The sequence below is a fragment of the Protopterus annectens genome, chromosome 7.part0 (assembly GCF_019279795.1).
Source record: "Protopterus annectens isolate FY-2018-M chromosome 7.part0, PAN1.0, whole genome shotgun sequence".
Lineage (NCBI taxonomy): Eukaryota > Metazoa > Chordata > Ceratodontiformes > Protopteridae > Protopterus > Protopterus annectens.
In genome coordinates this window covers 1,816,333,003-1,816,339,002 of record NC_056739.1, presented here as the reverse complement: position 1 = coordinate 1,816,339,002, position 6,000 = coordinate 1,816,333,003, and positions in this window count along the sequence as shown.

The following is a 6,000-nucleotide window of genomic DNA, read 5'->3' as shown; positions in this document are numbered from 1 at the left end:
TAGAATCTGAGGAATGTTTGGGACAAGAGGGTCCAGGCTGTGAGCCTGGTTCCAGGCACAGAATCTCTTCCATTTATCTGAGTAGGCTTTCCTGGTACTAGGCCTTCTGGCCTCCAGAATGACAACCATAACAGCTTTGGAGAGAGGCATTGCTTGCTTGACTAAGGAATTTTCCATGCAGCTAGATTTAAGGTCTTTAGCTGAATATGAAGTATCTGATTGTTGTGCTGAGTCAGCAGATGTGGGATTTGAGGCAATATCCAAGGTGGTTCTTGTGCCAAATTCTTTAAAATTGGGTACCAGTGCTGGCGTGGCCAGTCTGGAGCAATCAGGATAATCTTTGGCTCTTCTTGCCTGGCTTTTATGAGAACCTTTGGAAGGAGAGGTAGTGGAGGGAAAGCGTATACTTGTAGGTTTTTCCAGCTGAATGAGAGGGCATCCACTTTCCATGCTTGTAGATGGTAACTCCTTGTGCAGAATTTCTGTAGCTGGCAGTTCGTTAGGGATGCAAACAGATCTATGTCCGGGCTCCACCATTTCTGTGTTATCATTCTGAATATTTGTGGATTCAATTCCCATTCATGGGGAATCATGATGTTTCTGCTTAAGCCGTCTGCCAGTGTGTTTTTCTCTCCTGGCAGGAATTGTGCTTGCAGATGAACTTGATAGTTTAGAGCTGTGTTCCACAAGGTCATGGCTTGTCTGCAGAGGGGGCAGGAGTGAGTGCCCCCTTGCTTGTTTATGTACCACATAACTGTGGTGTTGTCCGTTTTTAGTAATAGTTGTCCTGGATGCAGCAGGTCCTTGAAAGCTATAAGGGCATTTTGTACAGCTAACATCTCTTTTTGATTGATGTGAAGATGCCTTTGTTCTGTGGGCCACTTGCCCTGAATACATTTTCCTGCCGTGTGTGCTCTCCAGGTGTAATCTGATGCATCTGTTGTCAGTGTTTGCCTGGCTGTGTGTGGAGTAAAAGGCTGTCCCTTGTTGAGGTGACGAGCTTAAGCCCACCATCAACACTCCTGTTGAAGGTAAGGAATTAGTGGTATAACCATTTCCAAACTTTGACAGTGTTGAGACCAACACTCTTAAAGTACCATTGTAGTTTCCTCATATGCAGTCTAGTATATGGAATTAGTAGTATGCAAGATGCCATGTAACCCAAGGCCTGCAGAATTTTTCTTGCATGGAGTTGGATTTTTGTTGCCATCAATTAAAAGTATTGAGTCAGTTGTCCTTGCTTGTCTGGCGTGAGATAAGCCATCTGGGCCATTGTGTTCAAGCTGGCACCCAGGAATATTATCTCTTGTGAGGGCACTAGTTTTGATTTCTTTTCGTTTACTGTGTACCCCAGACAACTTAATAACTGTTTTACAAGTGCCAGATGCTCTAGAAGAATGTCCTTGCTCTCTGCTTGAATCAGGCAGTCGTCCAGGTACGGATAAATTTGAATTCCTTTCCGTCTGCAAAATGCAATTACTGGTGCCAGGCACTTTGTGAAGATCCTGGGCGCAGTAGATAAGCCAAAGGGCAGTGCAGAGAATTGATAGTGCATTGAACCTGCTATGAATATGAGGTATCTTCTGCAGTTTTGTCTGATAGGGACATGCAGGTATGCCTCCTTCAGGTCCAAGGTCACGAGCCAGGCTTTCTTGCCCAGCATGGGAAGAAGCTGCTGTAGTGTCAACATTTTGAATTTCGTAACATCCAGGTAAGTGTTTAGAGAAGAAAGATCCAGAATAGGCCTCCAGGCTTTGTCCTTTCTGGGAACCAGAAAGAGTCTTGAATAAAATACTTGTCCTTGTGGTGGTACCTCTTGAATAGCTTTCATTTCCATGAGTGCTGTAATTTGTATTTGAGCCTCTGCCCATTGATTTGGTGGCAGATTTGGCATTCCTTTTAACCTTGGCAGAGTGTGAAAGTGGAACCTGTAACCTTGAGATACAATGTTGAGAACCCATTTGTCTTTGGTGATCGAATGCCAGTTGTGATAGAAAACTGCTAGTTTTCCTCCCAAGGGGGCTGCCAAGAGAGAGTTGTTTGGTAGCTGTAATGGGAAATCATTGAGGCTGCTTTTTATATGGTTGGGGCCTGTCTTCCCTTTCTTTCTGGCCTGGTGCACCCCATTGTCGAGGCCTGTAAGGACCTTGTGGTTGACCTCTACCTCTCAGATGTCTGTATCTGCCCCTTTGAGGTCTGTCTGTAGCCGGAAAGGACCAATTCTTTGTTGGCCAATTTCTGCTAAATCTTGGTGGCTGAACCTGTAAGAAATCCTTTACTGTTAGCACAGATTTTGCCTTATCCTCCATTTTCTTTAATACCTCTTCTGCCTTAACTCCAAATAACACATCCTGCTGTAAAGGTGCATCCAATAATTTTGCTTTAACATGATCTGGTAAAGTATGTTCTTTTAACCAAGCATGCCTTCTAATGACAAAGCCTGTAACTGCTGCTCTACAGGAGGCCTCTAAAGAATCAAAACCATATTGCAAAGTATGCTTTCCCACTTGTTCAGCTGCATGCAATAAATCCTGCATTTCTTTAAAATTAGGAGGATCTGAATCTGGAAGCATTTTTTGTTTTAACTGACATCAAAAATTGCTGATATTTTAGCATGTGAAACTGGCAATTTAAGGCTCTCATTGCTAAGGTTGCAGACGTATATACTTTCTTTCTCCATCTGTCCACTGCTCTGGAATCTCTGTCAGAGGGGACTGGATTTTTTGCTGATGAGGCCTTAATCCCTTTGGGTCCCTGAGAAATAGTTTCAGGGTTAGCAACAGGGCTTTTATACAAAAATTTGTGTGTCAGGGATTCTGTAGTATCTGTCAGGTTTAACTGGGGCTGGAGGTAAGGAGTCAGGATTTAAGCTGGATTCAGTATACACATCATCCACAATGTCTGGCGGAATAGCAAGGGGTCTGTGTTGAGGTAATAAAAGGAAGTCTCTGAGCCTTTTCATGGATTCAGAGTAATTCTGCCCTTCCCAATGGAAATGCTCCCTCATGGTATGTAAGGTTTCCCAAAGGAGTAGTCCTCAGGCGGAGAGGCTGATGGAATTGATTCCTCAGCATCAGAGTCCTCATAAGGGGGTAAAGAATATCCTAGGTCTGAGGATGAATCTGAAGAAATGGACACCTGGTCGGATGAGTCATAGTCTGCATCCTGTTTGGGCCTTTTATCAGGAGGGGGATGGGATCACTTGATCAGTGATTAGGTCTTGGGCCATTTTCAGCATTTGTTTCTTAGGCATGGAGGCCTGTCCTGGAGAATGCTGTATTTGTTTCCTTGTTTTTAAAGGAGGCTTAGACTTAGCAGGGGGGTTTAATGGTTAACTGAGTAGGTCTGAAAACACCCTCTGAAGCTTCGGGTTGCTCAGCTACTCCGGATCCCTCTGAAGGGTTAGCCTCGGTAGGCTGAAAAACTTGTGCGTCCGAAGGCCCAGCCATCTCCACGTGGGAGTTGGAGGTGGCCTGTGGTTCTGCAGAAGCGGTCGTCAGGGGCTGTGAAGGCACCTCTCTGAAAACCGGAGAACCGGCGTCTAGCCTAGAAGAGGCTTCGTCATCAGGTTTGGGCCTCGGATGCCTGTCCTTGTCTTTGCGCTTTTTATGTATTCCAGTCATTGGAAGTTCCGACGGCATGGTGTAATTAAATTTTCTGCCAAAATAATGTCGGGCAAAATCAAACTGACGTTTAATAGTGCGCTTGTTAAACCTAGCACAAAACCGACAACCAGTGATGTCGTGGTCTGGGCCTAGGCATGGGATACAATAGGAATGGAAATCCTTATGAGGTATTTGCTTCCCACAAGAAATACAGTTATTAACTTTTACTGACATCGGTCTGAGTCAAGAAAAAGTTTCCCCAACGGGGTACTTAGCTTTGTAGAAGACTTCGGTTCTGGATTCGAAATGAAAATCTCAGGAGTTGGCCGACTGGCACTTGCGAACTGCTTTTGCTTCGGGCACTGCGCGGCAAGAAAGACTGAAGAAAATGGCATCAGCTGCATCTTATATACCCCTGTCGCACTGACGTCAGGGAGCAGGCGACAGCAACCAACGTCTGACCAAGACTTTGGAACTCAGGCAGACTGGGGAACCGCCTGATAGCAGGATAACCCAAGTGTAATGACTGCAGCAGTGTAACACGATGAACATCATAAGCAGTGAAAACGTTTTTCATCTGTTACGTTTTATATACACGTTAGACATATATATATATATTTTATTGACCAGAAGAGAAATTGTAGGCATATATATTTTTTTTATTGACCAGAAATTGTGGACAATGATTAATAAAGAGTTGAAAGAATTAATCTGGCAGGGGAACAGGGCAAGGGTCAAGTGGGATAAGTTCCAAGAATAAGGTGGTTCAGGATTAATGGATTTGAAGGAATATTTTAAAGCTAGGATCATATACATAGCACAAGCAGAAAGCTACAATTCATGTAGAAAGGTATGATGATGAAGAGGGGGAGGATTCAAGAAATAAGGAGAGACTAGGATTTTATATAAAGATCCTTACTGAGAATAACAGCAGTCATACAGAACCATCCTATTCATAACGTAGCAGAAAGTATTCTAAGAACTAAGCCAAATTCTGCTTGGAGGATGGAGAAAGGAGATTTTGTTGATGGGGATAATTGCAATTAGGGGTACAGAGAACAGGGAAAAGGGGGCTGGAATTTACTAGAGAAAACTAGGACAGGAACCAAGATACTGGGAGCAAATAACTGCAGAAATAAAGGTAACACAATGGGAGGAGGCCAAGAAGACATTTGGACTGCAGGCTGGAGACTGCCTTCCCTAAAAGGGACTGACTACATATTACAGGCAAAGACAAAAAGAGACAAGGGAAAAGTGAAAGACCTGCTCTGCTTGAGTTTTTAGTTGAATCTAGAACGGCCACTGCTGTTAAGAAAGGGATGATTAGTACGGGAAATAAAATACTGCTCAAAAATGTAGGGTTCAATCAGAGGAGGTTAGAAAAGATTGGGAAGAGACATTGTATATGCAATTCACAGTGAAGCAATGGGAGAACACATGCATGGCTCCCAAACATGCAACAAAGTCTAGAAGATTTTCTGTTTGAGAGTGCTCTATCCGAGCTTTTCTGTGCATTTTTTTTTTGAGGTTTCTTTTTTTTCTCAAAAAATTTTTTATTAATTATATGAATAGCAAGACAATTAAAAGATTATACATAACAAGAAGGCATAAATGAACATATAACAATTCATCTAGTGATAACAATCTTCCTGAGATTTTGATAAATTATTTAGAAATAAAACATACACCATATGTACACTATATACAAGTTAGGCAACCTGAGAGAAGAAAAAAAAAATATTTAACATTAACTATTTAATATGTTTAGAACCTTTTCTAACACAACCTTTCTAATAGCTTTTTTTTTTGGACTCCCACCTAAGTATCTTTGAGCATCAATAAATTTAAAAGCCATTTTCTGGAAAGTAACCCATTTTAATTTAGAACGATCAATCCAATTTTGTATTATATAAAGTTTTAGTAATGAGCAAATAAAAATGATAACATGAATATCAACTTTTGAAAGATGAATCAATGGAATATGTAGAATAGCAAATTCCCACGTCAACGTGGATTTTTGATATCCCATTTTCTGCAGTCTGACTTTCAAAGATGTCCACAATCTGTGAGAAAAATGACAATACCATAGAATATGAAGGAGGTCTGCTTGGGGATGAGAACAGCATGAACACGAAGGGGACTTATTTGGGTTAAATTTGTTTAATTTGATTGGGGTAAAGTAGGCATCATTATTAATCATTAATTGTGTGTATGCTAATTTTTAAAAGGGATAAATTCCTTAGTGTGTCTAATAGCCAGGACTCTCTGAGATTCTGACAATTGGGAATTATAATTCAACCAAACATTAGATAAAAGACAGTTGTGGTCCATCATTAAAGAATTAATTAATTTATATGAGTTTGAGAGCATTTTATCAGATGATGAAAGTATTTTG